This window comes from Natator depressus, chromosome 10 (assembly GCF_965152275.1).
Source record: "Natator depressus isolate rNatDep1 chromosome 10, rNatDep2.hap1, whole genome shotgun sequence".
Taxonomy (NCBI): domain Eukaryota; kingdom Metazoa; phylum Chordata; order Testudines; family Cheloniidae; genus Natator; species Natator depressus.
Window position 1 is genome coordinate 52,477,044 of NC_134243.1, and position 22,855 is coordinate 52,499,898.

General features: G+C 42.9%; 1 protein-coding gene and 1 long non-coding RNA gene across 4 annotated transcripts in view; both read left to right on the forward strand.

The window, feature by feature from the left end:
- The window catches only part of RORA (RAR related orphan receptor A), a 535,368-nt gene that overhangs the window by 226,147 nt on the left and 286,366 nt on the right, over positions 1–22,855 (forward strand). The window lies entirely within an intron of this gene.
- Positions 7,049–10,226, forward strand: LOC141995192 (uncharacterized). The gene is made up of 3 exons (XR_012641271.1): positions 7,049–7,195; positions 8,230–8,343; positions 9,219–10,226. It is a non-coding gene; the product is annotated as an uncharacterized LOC141995192 (long non-coding RNA).

A 22,855-nucleotide genomic window follows, 5' to 3' on the forward strand; every position in this document is an offset into this window, starting at 1 on the left:
TTAATTACCCAATCCCATGTAGGATTGTTCTAGCCCAGAGGTCCTCACACTTTTTCATTTTGTGGAGCACGTCAATAAGAAAATTTTCTCATGAACCCACCTCCTTTCCCAATGGTAGTTGAATAACATCCATGTGGAAAGTGCTGCAGCTGCTTACTTGTAAAAGTAACATTAGGAAAGTACATAACTGTGGCTGTATACCTCATGGGTACTATCCCTTTAAGAGCCATTTTTTCAGTTGCTCTAGACCAACTGCACCTCTTACAAATGGGCTTACTCAAGTCCAAGTTAAAGTAATTATCAAGTTTTGGGCCAGTCTACGTCAGCCAGTCTCTCAGGCCTGTCCCAACATGAGCTAGGTGGCCTCCTTCTTAGGCAAGATGAAGGATTTCCAAACAGGTGTACAAGCTCAGATGCAAGTTCTAGTCAGAGTTTCTTCCCCTTGTGTCTCCAGGAGAGACCCTTTGGAAGGCTTTATAAAACTTTATATGAACGGCAGTTGGTTCCAGCTGAAGTTCTTCTGGTTTCCTAGCATTCACAATAATCCCTTCATTTTCAGTTAGGTGCATGCTGGGGCTGTGTACATTTATAACCTTCACCATAATGGATTTATAACTTCATTCAACAATCGTTAGCAGCTGGAAATGAGGAGCACCAGCACCACATGTGACCTGCCAACTTTCCATAGGTCACTGATGGCTCATAGATCATACTTAAAGAACTGCCCTTCTCACCATATAAGTTCAGTGTTATTTGTGCGCCTCAGTCTCCATTTCAAGTTGATGTGTCTTGAGTGGATGATAAAAACTTGTATTTGTAATAAAAGGCAGAATATTAGAAATTCAAACAGTGAAAATGAAACAATCACAGAAGAATTAATAGTTTTCCTGTTTATTTTCTGACTCCTGTTTTCCTCTTTGTTTTAGATTTGTCCACACTGTAGGACTTTTCTTGGTTTCTACCATATTTTTATGTTTTATAATAAAATGATGGACATTTTCCAAAAGCAGTAAGGAATTTGCAGGAGATGAAGTTGGAAATATTTTTAAACAAGTGTCCTTTAGACAACTGGAATATTTCATAACAACTTTCTGGGGTTCTTGATCATTGTTATTATAATGAATGTATATAGTCTAGCAATCAGACAGGTTTTGAGCCTGGCCAGGTGCTTTTTTAATCTCAGAGTGGTCTAGGATTGAATCAGGCATATGCAATTTACTGAAAAACCCGGCATAATTCTTTGGGTTGGTTGTCTAACAGCACTTTGTTGTTAGTGCTATTGCAGATTCTGTTGTCTGCTACTACAGAAAACTTTGCTGACCATCAAAGTCATACTTAGTTTTTGTTAATAGAGCTAGTAAAAAAGAAAAGAAAAATTCATGAGAATTATTCTGAAAAAGCTTATGCTCAAATCTCTAAGGTGCCACAAGTACTCCTTTTCTTTTTTCTGAAAAATTTGTCCATTATCCATAAAAAAATTGAAACTTTATAACCAGCTCTATTTATTAACCACATATAATGTCAGGGTGGCACTGTACAGATGCCAGAGTCCTCATTTGGGAGGGTTGCTTTAAAAGCTGCTTGCATCTTGAATGCCAGCTGTCTTAAACCAGTCCAGACTGTTGCTGCTGTTGATGGTAGTTTAATTTTTTCCCCCAGGTTCCAGCTTTGAAATCAGTTGAGTACCAGCATCATATACCAGTTTGGAGTATCTAATCCAAATAGATTAAATTACTCCTGCCTGAACATGTCTGTGATCACTGATTACAAATTTACAAGTTCTGCCGACATGGGTTCCTGCTTTAACTGCTCCATTTCTAAGGGTATGTCTACACTGTGAAGTTGTCGACAAAACTTTTGTCTTTCACAGGTACTTTAAACCCTCCCCCCCCCCCCCCCCCCGCCGCGAAAGACAAAAGTTTTGCCAATGCAAGTGGCAAAAGCTAATGCCGACAAAGTACCGACAAAGAGTGTTTACAAAAGCTGCATGGTGTTGACAAGCCCTAAGGCCTCATTGTAAGAATCACTTTCCTCTTTTTCAGGAGCACTCAGAGAACTATTTCAAAGTCTATCTGTTCTAGAGACTATTTATTTCTATGTAGCTACCTGAAGAGAAAGCTTTTGATTTCTCTGCTCAGTCTGTGTTACTCTCTGACTGATAATACACTGAGGTATTAGTATTTTCTGTGCCCAGGGATATGTCTCATCTGACTGATTTCCCAAAATTTTACCTATACAGATTTAATGGACAGTTTATTAGCTATATCATGATTCTATGGCAGCTGCATAGGGATCCACAATCCGATACTGCTAATGTATTCTTTGAAAATCAAATTGAAACCCATTCCAAGAGTTACCAAGCCAGACTATCAGTTCTTTTCTTATTTGCAACACTAAGTTACACCAGCAACTCCCAGTGGCACTAATGAGGGGACAAGTGTCTCATTATTTTCCTAAATTTCCCTATAACATTGAACCTAAATATCACGAAAGGCAGAGAAATACCTAGGCAATTTGAAGTTACTTGGTTAGCTGAGATATTCAAATCTTAGGATAAATCTTAATGCAAGGATCCTGGTAAATCAGGTCAGAAATATAAGCAGTGACACTTCAGTACTCTTCCAATTAGTAGCCATAGCTCAAATGACAGACACTGTTCATTGGAGTATAACAGCTTATGTCTGCCCCCCCCCCCCAAAATCCATATTGCTCCACGGACATACATATAATGTATATAATGCCTTGCCATGAATATCATACTTTTATTAGTATGCTGGGTGATATGACTGTAAGCAGCTAAGAAATTGACTTTATTTTTTCCCTTTGCAAATCAGTTCTGCATCTGAAGGCTACAGATTAATGCAACTGCTCAAATGTGAGCTTTGAAAAAATGTCAAATAGATTTGTATAGACAGGGCAGGTGAGGTAATATCTGTTATTGAACCAACTTCTGTTGGTGAGAGAGACAAGTAGATTTGTATATCACCTTCATGGGAAACAACTGTTATCTGAGTGTGGCATTGTGACAATATATGTGCTATACTTCTGTATGATACTTTTTTGCACTAACTGACTGTCTTTTATGAGATAATATTTTTGATCAGCAATGGTAGTATTTTCCTAATAGTTAAAGCTTGCCAGCGGTGTCTCTATAGTGCTATACTTCTAATAGTCCTTTGTGTTTTAAAATCAGATGAAAGAGCCAGTTATGTTTATTTAACAAAGAATCCTGAATGTGTTTGAGCTGGGGACCAGCATAACTAGGTTCACAGACCCTGCTAATGTCCTAAATTCTTCCATTTGGAGAAGCTTTATAAACACACTAAAAAATGTATACCCAAGCAAGGTGCGGCATTATTGTTCAGTTAGACCAGGTAAATATGGCACATAACCTTTATGTTTCGGAAATGGCTAATGATCTCTGGACACAAGATGGAGTTGTTTAATGGCATTATTTTTGTTAATAAGAGATTTTGTTCAATAGATGGTAACCCCAGCTCCAACAGATACATTTTTTCAAGTGAGATTGCTCATGATGAATTTCCACTTATAACATCTGGTATCTCAGGGTATGTCTTCGCTGCAGAGTTAGCCCAGCTATTACTTAGGTGTTGCCCAGGGCCGTCCCTACCCATACGCAAAGTACGCAGCTGCAAAGGGCACCATGCCCCAAATTTCCTGGTGCCCTACGCAGCTGTGTGCTTCTCCAGTCCCTGCCCCCGTTCACGCCTTCCCTAAAGCCCCTGCTCCACCCCCACCCCGCCTCTTGCCACCTCTGCTCTGCCCCAGCCCCGCTCCCATTCCCCTGAGAACTGCAGCCAGGCCTGACCCCACACTCACCGTCGGCGATAAGTGCAGTGGCCTGGCCCCAGGCTGCTCCGCTCCGCTGGCGAGTGCTGGGGGTTGGTTCCCCACTGCCCTCTAAGGCTGGGAGCCAGGGGAGAAGAGCAGAGCAGGCTGGGGCCAGGTCACTCCACTTCCCGCTGCCCCGTGAGCGCGGAGTCGGGCCTGGTTGCCCTGCAGTCACCGGGCGGCAGGAAGTGGAGTGACCCAGCCCCAGCCCGCTCTGCACTGCCGGTGACTGCTGGAGGGCAGTTTCCCCACTGCCCCCCCCCCCCCCCGTGGAGGCCTGGGGCCAGCCCACTCCACCCCTGCGGAGGCTTGGGGCCCCATACAGCCCCTCTGTGGAGGGGGGCTGCGTAGGGCACCAAAATGTCTAGGGATGGCCCTGGTGTTGCCCCTAATCCCCTTCCTGTCAACACACAAAATGTTCTCGCCTGAGTTCAGTGGTGCTTTCAACCTGGGCTAGCTGGCCCTGCTTGGGGTATAGGCTGGAGCCTGGATTCCACTTTCATTTGCACCCACCCACTTTGCAGGGAGGGTGCAAGCTAAACCATGCCAGTGCTGATTGTCCTTCAGTGCTTTCTCAGTTTCCCCCATGTGCCAGAAGGACGGACAAATTCTCCCACAAATTCTCACTGGGAAAGAATCACAGAGGGGAGTGGCTCAGCTTACTGTAGCTATGGGATATGCCCCCAGAAGTCTTTGTGACACACATGATAAAGTAAATCGCCTAGGACTTTGCAGTGTGACTGCTTACAGCTAGGATAGGCTAACCCAGATTCTCACGCCCAGCTCCATTCTCGTGGGCTCACTCTGCAGTGAAGACATACCTTCCAAGAGAGGTCGAAAGGTTTGTGAAACAGCTGCAAATGCAAGGTTTGTGTGTGCTAATGACAGCTGAGTTGTCCAAAGTTACAGCGAGAAAGTAGTTAGTTAATTCACTAACTTTTCACTGCATGCTGCATTTCCAAGCTGGATCTGAGGGGACATTTTTCTAAAAGCTTGTTCCACTGAATACATCAAAGGTTTTTGGTGTGTGTTCATCACCAGTAATCAAATGTTCTGAAATGTCTGTTGATTTAGTGATGATTTAGAAACGTATCTGTTGCCTCTGATTTATTCTGGAGAGTTAATCAATATCAACATATGGCCTCATTGGTCTCAGTATCACAGTATATCACCTTTAGATTACTTTTTGAATAGCAAAGGAATTACTTCTAGCTCAGAAAATATTAATGAGGGGCCTTCATAGTTCAGATAGGTCTTGGCAGGTATATCTCTACCACAGCTGCATGACTTCTTGGCCAATACCCTCCGTGGCTTGATAATAACCAAGGCATTTTCAAGCACTAAATATAGTTTGCTAAACATCAATGAATTTGTTGTTAAACTTTTGCATAATGTCATATTGCTTGTGCGCTAACAAGAAAGGAAGAAACCCAGCTTTGTATTACATTGGGAATCTCTCTTCCCAGCATTCTGGCTCAGCATTACAACTTATATATTACAGGTTTCAGAGTAGCACCCGTGTTAGTCTGTATTCACAAAAAGAAAAGGAGTACTTGTGGCACTTTAGAGACTAACAAATTTATTTGAGCATAAGCTTTCGTGAGCTACAGCTCACCTCATCAGATGCATTCAGTGGAAAATACAGTGGGCAGATTTATATACACAGAGAACATGAAGCAATGGGTGTTACCATGCAGACTGTAACCAGAGTGATCAGGTAAGGTGAGCTATTACCAGCAGGAGAGTGGGGAACCTTTTGTAGTGATAGTCAAGGTGGGCCATTTCCAGCAGTTGACAAGAAGATCTAAGGAATGGTGGGGCGGGAATAAACATGGGGAAATAGTTTTACTTTGTGTAATGACCATCCACTCCCAGTCTTTATTCAAGCCTAAGTTAATTGTATCCAGTTTGCAAATTAATTCCAATTCAGCAGCCTCTCGTTGGAGTCTGTTTTTGAAGTTTTTTTGTTGAAGAATTGCCACTTTTAGGTCTGTAATCGAATGACCAAAGAAACTGAAGTGTTCTCCGACTGGCTTTTGAATGTTATAATTCTTGACATCTGATTTGTGTCCATTTATTCTTTTACGTAGAGACTGTCCAGTTTGGCCCATGTACATGGCAGAGGGGCATTGCTGGCACATGGTGGCATATATCACATTGGTAGATGTGCAGGTGAATGAGCCTCTGATAGTGTGGCTGATGTGATTAGGCCCTATGATGGTGTCCCCTGAATAGATATGTGGACACAGTTGGCAATGGGCTTTGTTGCGAGGATAGGTTCCTGGGTTAGTGGTTCTGTTGTGTGGTGTGTGGTTGCTGGTGAGTATTTGCTTCAGGTTGGGGGGCTGTCTGTAAGGAAGGACTGGCCTGTCTCCCAAGATCTGTGAGACTGATGTGTCGTCCTTCAGGATAGGTTGTAGATCCTTGATGATGCGTTGGAGAGGTTTTAGTTGGGGACTGAAGGTGATGGCTAGTGGCGTTCTGTTATTTTCTTTGTTGGGCCTGTCCTGTAGTAGGTGACTTCTGGGTACTCTTCTGGCTCTGTCAATCTGTTTCTTCACTTCAGCAGGTGGGTATTGTAGTTGTAAGAACACTTGATAGAGACCTTGTAGGTGTTTTGTCTCTGTCTGAGAGGTTGGAGCAAATGCGGTTGTATCGTAGAGCTTGACTGTAGATAATGGATCATGTGGTGTGGTCTGGATGAAAGCTGGAGGCATGTAGGTAGGAATAGCGGTCAGTAGGTTTCCAGTATAGGGTGGTGTTTATGTGACCATCACTTATTAGCACCGTAGTGTCCAGGAAGTGGATCTCTTGTGTGGACTGCTGGAATATGTCCCACCTTGATTATCACTACAAAAGGTTTTTTTCCCCCGCTCTCCTGCTGGTAATCGCTCACCTTACCTAATTACTCTGGTTAGTGTATAACACCCATTGTTTCATGTTCTCTGTGTATATAAATCTCCCCACTGTATTTTCCACTGAATGCATCCGATGAAATGAGCTGTAGCTCACGAAAGCTTATGCTCAAATAAATTTGTTAGTCTCTCAGGTGCCACAAGTACTCCTTTTCTTTTTGCTTATATATTAGTGGTTTAAATCACAGAATTGAGATCCTCATATTACTTTTTCCTTTTTTGTGATGGAGATGTGTGGCAGAGCATGTAGACCCTGTCCCTGGGCTAGCAGGGAAATGGTTAACCCACCTGCTCCATGAAGGGCCACAGCACTCTGCACTGATTTCAGAGGCACTCAGGAGGTGGTGGATACAGCTGAAAGGAAGGGGAGGGCTCCCTCCCACTCTCTGTAGGAAGTCAGTTGCTGGAAGGCATTGGGGCGGAAGGAGGTGAGTAGAAAGAACTGAGAGAATCTGAGGGGTTGGAAGGGCTGATGAGCACTGGGAAGGAATGTGGACTGATCTGCCAAGCCCTGCTAACCAGGGAAGGAACCGGCTGTTCTTTGGGTAGGCCGAGGCAACTGTTTATGTTCTCTTTCATGGCTTAATAAATCAGACCCCATACGGGGGAATATTAATTGAATCATATATTGTGTAGTGTGTGAGTATTACCGTGGCTACGAAGGAGGGGTAACTGAGGTACAGCAGTGTACCCCGGCTGGGGAGCGATGAAATAGCTCAAAGTAATAATGCACTATTCTTTTCCTGTGATGTTAGCCATTTGATTATCGAATGGATTGAGGTAACCTGCTCAAGACCATAAATCGATCTTTCTTAAAACTCACAAATGTAATTCCATGCTAATCCTGGAGGATTTATCTCCCAATACAATATATTGTATAGCACACGCTTACACGTTGGCAGCAGTGGTGAAGAAGTTGGCAATCACTAAATTACTGCATACGTGTTTGAGAGACGACAGTGTACAGATACTAGCAAATAACTGCTGTATTTCTAGGCCATATCCTCTGTTCCACCTCAGTTTATATAGACAGAACGGACAAAACCTAGCAGAACTGCAGCACTGTGCAATATCCTTCCCCCACTGTATGGCCTGGCTTCTGCAGTATGGGAGGGGGCCAGTTGGGGATGTGAAGCAACTGAGATGGCCACTGTCTGCAGCACCCTATCACTCAAACCTTCTGGACTTTGTGGGTAAATTAATGCTCACCTTGGGATTATAAAGTTGTCTGCTTTGCTATGCAGTGAATAGGAGCAGTGGCAAGATCCTGAGGCATCACAAAGTCTGGAGGGCTTCTGTGAATCCTGAACGTTGAGCTTGGGGACTCATTTGCCCACTGGATGAAGGCCTTTATTAGTAGGTTTTCCAAGGGAAAGTCTGAAGGATAGAACTTTTAACTGGCTAACAATATATGCGATAAAGCTCTTTAACCTGTTCTGTTCTTTAAGTTGATCTCCTTTAGTTTACAGAAGCCTGAAGAGAAGAATTTCTTAGGATGGAGCGGAATATGACACTTCAAATGTATTATGCAAACGAAAGACAGCTGGGGAACTTCTTCAAGTGGGCCCCATTTGAGGTTTGGCATTCAGCACTACAGCTACAATGAAACTGTAATGTTGCAGTTGACAGTTTTGGGTTTCTGTTGATTACACTTGAATAGAAGGATGCTTATAATTCATCAGCTCAGAATTTACTGGTTCATTTTGTAGCATCTATGGGAAAATTCTCAAAGTCTAGGGATCACAGCAGTATGATTTAGGCTACAGGCAGGAATTAGCTAGCCCAGTATGTATTGATTATTATTTATTTTAAAAGTAGAGCTTCCCTCACTCAATAACTGCATAATGTTGCAAGTGTGAAAATACATTTTAATGTGAGGAATGGTAGAATTTTTCATATAGGAAAGACACCAAACAAGAGAGCCCACTGCAAAATCTTTACAGGTTGTTTTGATATCATCACAGTAAAAGGCTTAGACTATGGCAAAAATAACTTTTTAGAGGAAATGAATCACTTGTAGATTTGCTTCCATATTTATGACATGCTTCTAAAATATTTATCAGTGTTTCACTGACATTTGTATGAAAACATTTTATATACCCAAAAAATAAATGTGAGGTATAAATAATTATCCTTTTTTGCCAATGCAGCACCAGCAAGGGAGTTCCATCTGAGCGATGATTGTAGGAAGTAAACATACAAATTATGTAGAAGTGCAGTGCCTGGATACAGAAAAATATATCTATAAATAAAAATAACCAGTTCTAATCTACACTGCTGAATTTGAGCAGATTTGTTAAAGCTATGAAAATGCCCACCGACATGCTTAATTTTGCTGACAGAACAAGTCATGTGTAGGAGCTCTAGATAAACTAATAGTTCTATCATCTTTCTCATTCTTGCAGTTGTGTATTTATTAAAATAACAGATTTCCTCTATCCTTTGCCCCAGAGCTGCAGCTCTTGACCTTTTTCATCTTGTGAAGCCAAGTTACAACAAACAAAAGTTGCAGGAACTCCCTCCCGTAAAGAAAAGAAGGGTGGTTGCAAGCTTTCCTGAACCTGTTCGTGACCACCCGACCATGCCTCAGACCTGCTTTCATCTGCACAAGTGCATTCTGGGATATGTGGAAGAGTACAGGGATATCAGAAGTGCCTGTGGGAATGGGTGCAGAGCAGCTGTCGTACACAAACATACCCAGTGCTTTCTCTGTATAAAGCTGTTCTAATGAGCGAAGTCTTTGGCACCTTGTGGTAAATTCAGACCTGTTATCTTTCCTGATTTTAGCAGCCCCAAACAGCTCCTACTCTAAAACTACTCTACACAGGATCTTTATAATTAGAGTGCTCCAACTCACCCAAGGCCATAGACTTGGAGCTACGGCTAGTCTGAGCGACACTGGGCAGTGCTCTAGCCTGCTCTCCCTTGGTTCTGGGGATTGTTCCACATCGCAACTCCAGCGTGAGTTTTGGTATTTGGGCCATTTTGTATGTAAGAGAATGTCCATTCGTAAACATGTAAATTAGGACAGCATCATTTGCTTAAACTCTCCACAATTCTGGTGCTGCAGCTTCAACAGGTGTTAAGTGCATGATTTTGGGACAATTGAGGTTTCAATGGAAGTGGCTATCTCCATTTTAACGACTCTACAAAAAGGATTGAAAATGCCTGCACCCCCTCCCACACCCCAACCCCAATTTCGTGAGCATTCATGACCTGCCATACAATTTCTATATCCAGATGTGGCCCTCAGGCCAAAAAAGTTTTCCCACCCCTGCTCTAGAACCTGTCGATCTGAAAGAATCCCTCATTCTGCTTCTCACTGAGACAAGTGGAAGCACTCTTGCTGTGAGCTGTTGTGACTATAACTCCAGGAGCAGGACATTTTCAGGAGACAGCATTTGCCTTGAGTTTGCTCACTGTTGCTATAGTACTAAGCATCAGAAGCCGCATTTGTGAGCTGCCAAGGCACAGTACAACATATAAAGCTTTGAATTCAGTCGTTCATGGTAACCAAATTTTAGAATTGCTCCCATGAGCATTTGCTGCAGAAGTGCTTGCATCTTTGTTCACTGGATCAAAGAATGGTAATACCACCATGTGACTTACCAGTCTAGTACAGCTAAGCAGCACAGCTTTCATCACAAGTACTTAACTCAGTGAGCTGTTTGCGATCTGTCCATTGTTGGTTTTGGTTTTTTTTAAACTGCAAAAAGGAAAATTTGAATAACCAGGATTATAAATTTGAGGCACTCACAATCTTCCATGAACAGCAAGAAGCTAAATTTGTTAGATAAATGATTTACTCACTGAGCTCTACTTTGGAGAGGCATTGAATAAGAGTTGGAATTTGGGATCTTTTAGAATTCTGACAGGTTTCAGAGTAACAGCCGTGTTAGTCTGTATTCACAAAAAGAAAAGGAGTACTTGTGGCACCTTAGAGACTAACCAATTTATTTGAGCATAAGCTTTCGTGAGCTACAGCTCACTTCATCGGATGCATACTGTGGAAAGTGTAGAAGATCTTTTTATACACACAAAGCATGAAAAAATACCTCCCTCCACCCCACTCTCCTGCTGATCTTCTACACTTTCCACAGTATGCATCCGATGAAGTGAGCTGTAGCTCACAAAAGCTTATGCTCAAATAAATTGGTTAGTCTCTAAGGTGCCACAAGTACTCCTTTTCTTTTTAGAATTCTGAGCCACTAATGAAAGGAACTGGTCTTACACTTTTTTTAATAACTTTATTTTTTTGTGTTAGAATTTTAGGGCAAAATAGCACATCAAGTGCTTAACTTTAAGCACATGAGTAATCCCAGTGAAATCAGTGGCACTACTCATGTGCTTGTGTGATTTGCTGAACAAGGGTATAAATCTATTTACAGGTAAATTTAAAGATTAGTGCAAAAATAAATTAACAGGACAGGTAGCTACACAGTATCTTTATATAGCGATGTGCTGTACAGGCAACTGATACAGCATTGTAATGCTCTAGTGTACAGTGGGTGCCAATAACAAATGGATACTTATAATGCTCAGTGGTTAAATTTACATCAGATGTATTTTCCATTCTGTATATGGGGAATGCCACAAATATTTTCATAAATAAAAATGATGTGGTTCAGTAAATGTGTCTGTTTTTTAATGGCCCTACTTCTGACATATAAACCAAACCATTGTTGATTAATGATTGTGGTTTTGCATAATTTGCAGACCCAAAAGATTTCATATATCCAGCTTTGGAAAGGAATTGTTGTGATGAAAAGAAAATTGAGTGCTGGAAATTGTTCAGATGGTATTTGAAAAAGCAAACTTTGACAGATAAGGAGGGGGGGTCCATTCATAAATTAAACATGTAAGTTTATCTTGCTGTTGATTAGTGCAAAGTGTCCAGTTTGCAAACTCCAGTAAGGAGAATGTTTGGGAAAAGCAAGCATATTGTTACAATCCAAGAAGCATCTGTGAATGTGATCGTGCTGGCACATCTCACTGGGCCATCCTCTGTGTGTGGAGAAAATGCTGAATTGTTTCTAAATGCTTATTGATTGCAAAGTTATTTCCTTCACCGTAGCTCAGTGTGCAGAGACAGACACTGCATTCTGCTAGTGATATAAATTCAAGTGACAAGTCAAAATGAAAGACTTGTCCAAATGATTTTAAGACAATAAATGTGATGGCTCCTCATTGACAGCATGTTAAATATTAATTCTTAAAACTCTGAGTTTTAAAGGCTTTGACATGTGTCAAGATTCTGACTATTTAAAACCAATTGCCTACAAAATTTCCTAGAGACTGAAAGCAAAAGCACTGACTTGTATGTCAAGCAATAGGACTCTGCAGCCTGTATCCATAAAGAGAACACTGAAATTTAACTTGAAATGTGTTTTTCCAGGCATAGGGTGTGCTATTATATTGAGACTATTATATTAGACTAGCTCAAATCTTGGTAATTGTCTTCAATTCATGCTAGGCTGATGTACCTAAAGATGCTGTCCTGCAGTATAGGAAAAAAAACAGTTAAAAAAAATTAAGCAGCTGGCAACTCTTTCAAATGACTGATTTCATTTGCCACAAATAGCAGAGCTTATACAAAAAACAAAAAGGGGGAGAAAAAGACTCTGTGCTTCTAAAGGGTGCAGTGTCCCTTCGGAGTGGGAGAATAGTATATAGTCTAAGATTTTTCAGATACTAAAACCCATTTACTGCTGTTGAGAAAAATCTCTCTGCCAGAGGATTTAGCTCCCACTAATCCTTAAGTGACTTGTTTTGACAGAGCCTTTATAGAAGATTCTTAGTAACTTCTGATTTGCTATAAAAGAGCAATTACTGATTTGTCCTCCAGTGCCTTTTTGATGCACGTTTATTAATGGAGTTCATGTATGCACAGAAATAGGAGGAGAATCCAATCAGAATTGTTTACTGTGAAAATACAGGAACATTCTGATTTTCTTGGAGCTTCAGTTCTCTTTCTTGCCCTCAGGGTATTTGGGAGTCTGGATTTCATTTAGTATGTCATGTGGCCTTCTCAGCAGACAGTGGAAACTAAGCCTACTTTATGTTTAGAAAGTGCAGTGTAAATAGACAGATATTTTCATAAGTTCTGGGATGAGCGTTGTGATACGTGCATGCTTTATAGGCATCACGCTATTTTCTCTACCTTCCCTTTTGCACAGGTGGCTGAAAGGTCCTAATTTCAGCATGGATATTTCTGTTAAAGATACCATGCCAATGTTTTGGAAATGTCTCTGGGTTGTTTTTTCCTTCCTTTCTGCAGAAGAACGATTTGAAAATTGAACCATGTGACTTCGCTTTTCAAAATTTCAAATGTAATAATAAACATAGTGGAGGTGAAATAAAGGATCAATGTAGCTGATGGTGACCAGGATCCACAGCAGATGCCTGTGTGAGGCTGGTTGAGGTCTCACCTGTGAGAGTAGCACAGCTCCTCCGTTCAAGAGGGTCTGTGATTGGATTGCATGTGTGGTCAGCTTATAAAATGAACACAGAGTGAGGGAATTATATACTTTTTGGTTGTTGCACAGTCAAGAAGTCTATACAGAAAAATCTAGTGGTACAAAAGCCAGTGTTTTTACCTTGAAACCCACACACATCACATTTACTTCCAAAGAGTTCCGTGACGTCCATGGAAAGCACTTGGGGAGTTACATGGGGTTTACCCTTCTTTTCCAAGGGAAGCTACTTCCTTGCTGCTAAACAGGGACACATAGAAGATTCACAGAATCATAGAAGATTAGGGTTGGAAGAGCCCTCAGGAGGTCATCTAGTCCAACCCCCTGCTCAAAGCAGGACCAACGCCAAGTATATCATCCCAGCCAGGGCTCTGTCAAGCCAGGCCTTAAAAACCTCTAAGGATGGAGGTTCCATCACCTCCCTAGGTAACCCATTCCAGTGCTTCACCACCCTCCGAGTGAAATACTGTTTCCTAATATCCAACCTAGATCTCCCCCCACTGCAACTTGAGACCATTGCTCCTTGTTAGGTTATCTGCCACCACTGAGAACAGCCGAGCTCCATCCTCTTTAGAACCCCACTTCAGGTAGTTGTAGGCTGCTATCAAATCCCCCCTCACTCTTCTCTTCTGCAGACTAAACAAGCCCAGTTCCCTCAGCTTCTCCTCGTAAGTCATGTGCCCCAGCCCTCTGATCATTTTTGTTTCCCTCCGCTGGACTCTCTCCAGTTTGTCCACATCCTTTCTGTAGTGGGGGGCCCAAAACTGGATGCAATACTCCAGGTGTGGCCTCACCAGTGACGAATACAGGAGAATAATCAAGGAAACCATTTTGAAGCACTTGGAGGAGGTGATCAGGAACAGTCAACATGGATTCATAAGGGCAAGTCATGCCTGACCAATCTGATTGCCTTCTATGTGGAGATAACTGGCTCTGTGGATATGGGGGAAGCAGTGGACGTGATATATCTTGACTTTAGCAAAGCTTTTGATACGGTCTCCCACAGTATTCTTGCCAGCAAGTTAAAAAAGTATGGATTGGATGAATGGACTATAAGGTGGACAGAAAGCTGGCTAGATTGTTGGGCTCAATGGGTAGTGATCAACGGCTCGATGTCTAGTTGGCAGCCGGTATTAAGCGGAGTGCCCCAAGGGTCAGTCCTGGGGCTGGTTTTGTTCAACATCTTTATTATCTGGATGACGGGATGGATTGCACCCTCAGCAAGTTCGCAGATGACAATAACGTGGGGGTAGAGGTAGATATGCTGGAGGATAGGGTCCAGAGTGACCTAGACAAATTGGAGGATTGGGCCAAAAGTAATCTGATGATGTTCAACAAGGACAAGTGCAGACTCCTGCACTTAGGACGGAAGAATCCCATGCACCGCTAAAGGCTGGGGACCAACTGGCTAAGCAGCAATTCTGCAGAAAAGGACCTGGGGATTACAGTGGATGAGAAGCTGGATATGAGTCAGCAGTGTGCCCTTGTTGCCAAGAAGGCTAACGGCATATTGGGCTGCATTAGTAGGAGCACTGCCAGCAGACCAAGGGAAGTGATTATTCCCCTCAGTCAATAAATGCTGATCTTCTTAACTAGAACTGCAGAAGATGATGCACTCAGGTTCCCTCCGTTCCTGTCCCTGAACTTGCAGGGAACTCAATGGGTGAGGCATTCATCTCTCTCATCCTGACAAATGATTCTTACTCAATGCTCTAAAGGAAAATCTCCCACAAAAGTTCTGGGTAATAGAGCTTTTCCGCTACCCTGATAATGTGGGTGTTTTTGTTACTCCAAATTTGTTTCTTTAAATTGGGATGGGTGAACCTCAAAAGATTCAGAGCTCAGGTTCAGTTCAATTAAGCACCTAAAAGGTCTGGATGCTCATCAGCTCTCTCTCAAACTGATGAGAATCCAGACCCTTTATATGTTTACATATAAAATCTTACTCTGTGGGATAGAGTGATCCTTCGGTGGAGGATCAAACTGTAACACCAGAAGGAACGTTACATACAGGCCTTGTCGGAACATAAAACTTAGACCAACCTAGCTACATCAGTTAGGCCTGTGAAAAGTGTCACACCCTGTGTGATGCAATTAGGTTGACCTAATCCCCTCTGTAGATGGAAGAATTCTTCTGTCTACCTAGCTACAGACTCTTGAGGGGATTAATTTACTGTAATGATCGAAACACCCCTTCCATCGCTGTAGTAAATGTCTAGACTATAGCACTACAGCAGCATAGCTGCAGGAATCAACGGTAATGTACTTTGTGACTGAAGGGAACTGCCTAAGCTATTAGAACAAGGATTAGTTTTCATACAGCAGTTTAAGGATTTATTTTTCACCTTGGTAGAAAGGTCTGAAAAGAGACAATAAGAGCCTGCTTTGCTGTTTAGTGATTTATATAACCTCACAGCCGAGGAGATGATGATGGAAATATGCCCCTCCTCCAGTAGGTGAAGTCTCCTGGCTTGGAGATGTTAGTTTTTAGTGATGAGAGTGCCACAGAGCACCACTTTGCAGTGCATATATATCATACTTTCAGCTGTTTGACAAGAGCTGGGGTGAAGTATCAAAAGAAGAGATGAGCTAGCAGCTGTTGCACTGAAAGAGGTTGTGGATGTGAAGAACATAGTAGGTTCCAACTTAGCTTTGGTGCTTGGGTGTGGTACTAGCTAGTCTAGACCTGTTCACTTTAATTTTAAGAGGAAACTGCATGTGGTTGTTTAATCTGCTAGGAAAACGGCACTTCTAGTGACTGTGGTCAGGTGAGGAGAATAAACACGATTTCTTCTGGGGTTTTGAGCGAAACGTGCAATTATGTATTGGGGGGGGAAAACCTAGTGGGAAATGACCAGAAAAAATGACGTTAATTGTGCCCCTACAAACAACTCCATGCACGTAGATCCCTGTGCCTATGCAGAACCCCACAGAGCTACTTGCAGGATCCGAGCATGTTTATGAACCTTGCACAGCCAAAGATGGCCTAAAAGGAAATGGAGAAATAGAATTTAGAGAGAGAGAGCTATAATTAACAATCACTAATACTGCTCCCAAAACTTATACATCTGAACTGTGGGATATATTTTTCCATGTAATCAGAAAATACTATACTGAGAATTATTATTTGTCACAGCAGAGCCTTGAAGCTGTACATCCTTGATACTTGGCTCCTGGCCCCTTGACTCTCCATCTGTGGAACAAGAACTCATTGTTCAGCTCCATCATAAGGCATTGGTCCATAAGAAAATCTAAATCATATGTTAGTCCTTGATGGTGATCTTCTGTCTTCTGAGACTAAGTTGATATCTATCTCGAATCCTTAGACTTCAGAGCTCTTAGTACAATAACTCCCCACTTAACGTCCTCTCGCTTAACATTGTTTCGATCTTACGTCCCTGCTCAATTACAGAACACGTTCCATTTAAAGTTGTGTAATACTTCGCTATAACGTCGTTTGGCTGCCTGCTTTGTCCACAGATGTCAGCCCCCCATCAGCTCCCCTACGCCCCCGCCCCCAGCACCTCCCGCCCGCTGGCGGACCCCGTGGATCAGTGCCTTCCCCCTCCTCCTCCTGCCCGTGGCAATCAGCTGGCTTGCGGTGTTCAGGAGGGAGTGTGCAGGCTCCTCCTCCCTCCCCTGCCTCCTGAACGCTGCAAACCAGCTGATTGCTGCGGGCAGGAGGGAGGGGGGAGGCTGCATGCCGAGACCTCGCTCCTCCCTCCCCTGCCCCCTGAACGCTGCAAACCAGCTGATTACCACTGGCAGGAGGGAGGGGGGAGGAGCAAGTATGCGGCGCACCTTTCCCCTCCCTCCCCTGCCTCCTGCCCGTGGCAATCAGCTGGCTTGTGGCATTCAGCAGGCAGGGGAGGGAGTGGGGAGGCTGCGCACTGTGTCCTCGCTCCTCCTCCTGCCTCCTGAACGCTGCAAGCCAGCTGATTGCCGCAGGCAGGTGGGAGGGGGGAGGAGCGAGGACGCAGCGTGTGGAGTAAAGGGAGAGGAATGGGGGGAAGAAGAGGTGGGTTAAGGGTGGGGGCTGGGGGAAGGGGTGGAGTGGGCGGGCCGAGGGTTGAGCCCCCGCCCCTGGTGCTTGCAGAGTAGGGGGAGCTGCCGTTGCTGCTGCTTCTCCTAGCCTACAGCCTTCTTGCCTGCCTCATTGTCTCCAGTGCCAGTGGGCTGTGCCTGTGAGGGGTAAGGCGGGGGCCCCTCCCAACTATAGTACTGTACTGGACGGCAAAAAAAAATTTCCCTGGAACCTAACCCCCCCCAATTACATTCATTCTTATGGGGAAATTGGATTAGCTTAACATCGTTTCACTTAAAGTCACATTTTTCAGGAACATAACTACAACGTTAAGTGAGGAGTTACTGTACTGTATAACTATTTCCTAAAGCATTGGTAGCAAAAATAGTTCTTTAAGTCCATCTTTCTAATTCCCTCTCTGGGTACTGTTGCAAAGGATGCTATCTTATTGTAGGGGTAATATAATTGCACTCTCTTCGTCATCCTTATTGTATTTTGCATGTCCTGAAAGCCAAATCAGAGCAGACGTTTATCACTGCACTCACTGCTTTTCTTAAATGTTAAAGTTATTCAATAGTCCAACCAACCAGGAGGGACAGCAAGGGTGGGTATTTCAGTTTTACGTTTGCTTTCGTGTTTAGATATGGTGTCTGAGAGTATAGCTTTCTGATCTGTCATTGGAAATGGTTTGTATTTTTAATTTATTTTCTTTCCAAATATGTATGCCACAGCACTTTGTAGATGTGCCAAATGGATAGAGAGACTATAAGGAAGTCTTACTGTTGCTTGCAGATTGTGACATTGCTGTTTATTTAGAAAGCAAATCTTTAGTAGTTACATAATTATTTCATCATCACAGGTACTTGTTTATTCAACAAGAGTTGCTTGTTGTTTTTCACCCTGTACTCAAGATGAAAGTGGCAAATATTGCGTGAGCTCATGGAACAGAAGAGTTCTGAAATGCAAGCTGAACTTAGACACAGCATTCAAACTGGTGGCCTTCCCATGGAATTATCTGTAAAAAGAAAAGTAATCATGATAAATGGAAACATGCAGTAGTGTTCTGTCCTGAGAGGTGTCTCATTGGCTTCTGCAGAAGTCACCAACAGGCATCAGAGGTCAAACGGAGCTTTAGATTTGAATGTTAGCATATTCGATCTTTAAGTATGCATTGTGTGGCAGGAACTAGTGTGAATTTGGGGTGTTGCATGAGTCTCGAGGAAGCATAGGGCCAGGAAAAGCAATATGTCGTATGAAAGAATATAGTAAAACAATAAATGGAAATTGGCAGGATGGTAGTACATATTGACCATAAGGAAAATTGTATCAAAGACCCATTTTCAAAAGTGATTTATGTACTGAGGAGCTCAAGGCTCATTGAAAAATGCTTTTGAAAATTTTACTCTTAGGATCCTAAATGCTGAAGCAGCTTTTTGAAAATGGAACTAGCCCTTTTGAAAATGGAACTCTTCGTCAGCTTTTCTCTTCTATAGCTCATTCCTGAAGTCACTTTGGGCTTGATTCTCTCTTGTGGTGAAGATCCACTCAGCGCAAGATGTGGGGTGAGAGGGTCACTTGTGGATGATTTTATAGGTTGGACTCCACCACCCCCAACCCTGAGGTAAGACAAAGCCATCCCAGACCATCTGCCAGCTAGGATCAGGAGCGGAACTTTGCCTCAGTTCACTCCTTCATGCTAGGATGGAGGGGACTGTTGACACAGGATCCACCAACTCACAGATCTCTTTTCCCCAGGCCCCTGCCTCTTTCCAGTCCTGTGGTGACATTCTCAGATGCCTAGTTACTGCTAGAATCTGGTTCCTGGACAGCACAAAGGAGCTGGATCAGAAGAGAGACTCTTGAGGGGGTTTTTTGGCCCCTATTTGAAAGGAGTTCTATTTGAATTCGAGCATACATTCAAGAGAGTTCCTTTTTCCGTGTGCAGTCCAGAATCATGCTTCTGAAATCATCTTCTTCCCTAGTGACTTTTTGCCTGTGATGCCTGTGGTGTTCCTAAGGTCATTAACAAGTGTAGCTGATATGGGGCTTGCTCCTCCTGGTCTTATTTATAGATGTACAAATGGTTGGGGAAACTGTGTTGAGAAGTTAGTTTTGAACTTGCAAGTCTCCCACGCTGCAAATAAATGTGCTGTCAGCAAGTCACAGGTGTTCACAGCATGATGGCAACAAAATGAGATTCTGAGGAGTTTGGTGACATTTCTAATGCTGTAATTAATTTGTCTGAAGCACCCTTGTGGTCATCTGTTACATGATGTGCTATTCTTCACTAGTAGTTCTTGATTTCATTAGTTTAACTTCTTTCCCTAAAATACCATGAGATGAGTAAAGATTACCTTTCCAGTCTTATTTTTCATCTCAGTTTGCAAAGTCCAGCAATTTCTTGATATTATTTTTACACCCCCCCAACACAATATAGCTGGTTTATCATTTATTTTGGCAACATTTTTAAGTGGAAAAAAATAGAAAGAGGGAGAAAAGACAGATTTTGCATACTAGTTCTTAATGTGTTACTGCCTCTTAAATATGTATCTAACCCTTTGATTATATTTAAGCAAAAAGAAAACAAAACCACATCAGTCTATGCATTTTAAGTGTGTCGATCATTGTGGTATGTAAGCGTCTAAATAAATGTAAGAGTTTTTTTTACCTAGCAAATCAATAAAGACTAATTATATGACAACTAAAGAAGAATGAATAACATAGTTATATGAACTGTCTTTCCAGTGGAGCAATAAAGAATCAAAACCAGGAAGGACAGATTTCTCTAAGGTGAGAAGATATAAATATCAGAACCATTTATAGCATTCTAATTACTTTTTAATTTCTTTGAAGTGTCTCCAAACTCTGAAAAAAATTTCATTTCTCATGGCCTCTGTTCTTTCATGTTTGTGGATTAAACATATTAATATTTTTCTGATGAGGAATAAAAGAACACTTTCACACTATCCAAGCTAAACTAGGGCAAGTGGGTGCCATATATATTTCAACATGAATTTTATTGATTCCCCCATTCTGCTTGGTAGAGACTGTGGATATAGGGTCAGAGAAAAGAATAAAGAAACATTATAATATTTAAATGCACATATTATACAGAATTTTTCCTCTCTGTTCCATGGTCCTACATCCATACTTTCTCCGAAGCAGAATGCAAAATCAGTAAAGTTCTTGATCCTGCAACGTTTTAGTGACTAAATGAGACCTGAACATGCAAACATCTATGGGTGCGTGTTCAGTGGGGCTGCTCAAATTGTAAAGTTCCTCACGTGAGTTTGCACGATCAGAGCATTTGAGTAAATTTCCAGTGGGCCTTCAGTGATGCACACCCCAGATTTGCGGTCATGATCACCTGTGTGCTTGGACATCCCACCCAGTCTGTGTGTAAGTGGGCACTTGAGAACACCTTCTTAAAATGGAATACTGTTTTTCTGTAAGATGGAAGATCAGTTGTAATGAAGAACTGAAGGGAGGAATGGCCACAGAGCAGGCATTACACAGTCTTGACTTTCAGCAACTTAAACTCTCCTTGTTTTAATCCCCTTTTTTTGTTCCTTCTGTTCCAGTCACCTAGCACTGGCTGGCTCTCTTGTCCCTTTAAACACGCTCAGCACTATTGAAGGGAGCCTTCCACTCCACAGCTTCTGACATCTGAAGCAGCTTACCTGAGACTCCCTCTGCATATTAACACACCATCTATTCTCATATACCTCACCTACAAATGTCTCTCGTCTCACTTCCCTTCATATCTTAATTTCTCTCTCCACCTGCTATTATTTTGTAACTTTTAACTATATCTTTTTACTCAAAAACCATCTGGGATGTGCTTTGTGTGAAAGACCATATAATTATAATCTTTTTACTGAGTCCGCCTGTGGAGGCAGAACTGGACAACATTACTAAAAAGCAGGAAGAAATATTATTGCAGTATCAGATATTTTAATCTAAATGTAAGAATAAAGATTTGTGTTTTAACTTGGGAGTAAGGGCCTGTTACTAAAACTTCATGCAGATTATTTTTTTTTACATACATTGTAACCTTGACTGCAGTGAGAGTAATTTGTTACTCTCTACTCGGATCAAAACCATGCAAACTACAAAAACCAGAGAGTTTCATCCCCAAAAGGTTTGATTATCCCAGGAAAAAAACTGGAGTTCAGCTGAAGCAAAACTCTTCGAAATCAATGGAATTCTCATCTGACATTCTCTCTCTACTGGAAGCCCAGGGACCTGGGTCCTCTTTGAAGAATTCTTTTGAATAGGAAAACTCCCTGGTATTCTAGCTATTCCCTTTTTCACTAGTTGGGCCACATGAAAATAGCAAGATCATATCACCGTGTAGCGCGGTGACGGCTCACTGGTACGGCGCCTCCTGCTGGTGGTCTCGCCAGCCTTCGGCGCGCCTCCTCCTGGCCGGTGTCTCGCCTGCCACCGGCCCAATGTCCCTGCTTGACCCCGGTGCCCTTTTCCTCAGGGTTCTGCCCCAGCAGTACTCCCACACTCTGGGTCTCCCTTCCCAGGGGAACCCCCAACCCTCTAAACCCACCTTGCCTCAGTGGCTACTGCCAGTCATCATCTAGCCCCCGCTCACTGGGGCAGACTGCAGTGTAATGGCCACTCACATTGGCAAGGGGGTAGGACCTGCTGCCTCTGCCTATTCCCAGGCTGCCCCTCTGCAGCCCCAATACCTTTCTGGGCCTTTACCAAGGCCTGCAGCCTGGGGGTTTACCAGGCTGGAGCTCCCCAGCTCCCTTTGCCCTTCCCCAGCACTGCTTTCACTCTACCTTGCTCCCAGGCAGCTAGCCCTTCCCACTCCAGGGCTAGAGTGAAACTTTTCCAGCTTCTGGCCCACAGCCCTCTCCAACTTCCCCCAATCAGCCTAGCTGTTCCCAGCCACAGCCCTCTCCAGGGCTGCTTTTACTCCTTTTCTGTAGGAGTGGGACAGCCACCCCACTACACACCAATATATTAATTCTTTACTTCTGGGCCATCTCCCAATCCCATTTTCAAGCAAAAATCTATGAAATTTCTCAGGCTTTCCACAAAGTGTGTCCAGTTTCCTTGAATCAAAATGTAATGCAAAACATCTCATTTGGGGGTATATGAATGTAATTTCCCACATTCCGCACAGACTAATTCACTCATTTAGCATAAGCAGGCTTTAGTCTCATTTGCACTAACACCCCTTTAGGTGCTTGGCAGCCTGCACTCACTTTGAGGCCCTTTTACAATGCCAGAATGGCATATAGGGCTTTAGTATAAATGAGAAATCAGGTCCAGTATTTCTAGCCCAAACACATTTGGACCTGATTTCTCATTTACCCAGTGGCCTGTTTAGGCCCCTCTTGGGAGTGTGAAGAGGCTTGAAAGTGGTTATAATTAGTGGTGAGCTGGAGCTGGTTCACACTGGTTCGCTAGAACTGGTTGTTATATTTAGAAGCCAGGACAGCCGGTTCTAAAAGGGCTTCTAAATTTAACAACTGGCCAAAAGTGGCGCCTTAGGCACCGACTCCGTGGGTGCTCTGGGGCTGGAGCACCCATGGGGAAAATTAGATGGATGCAGAGCACCCACCGGC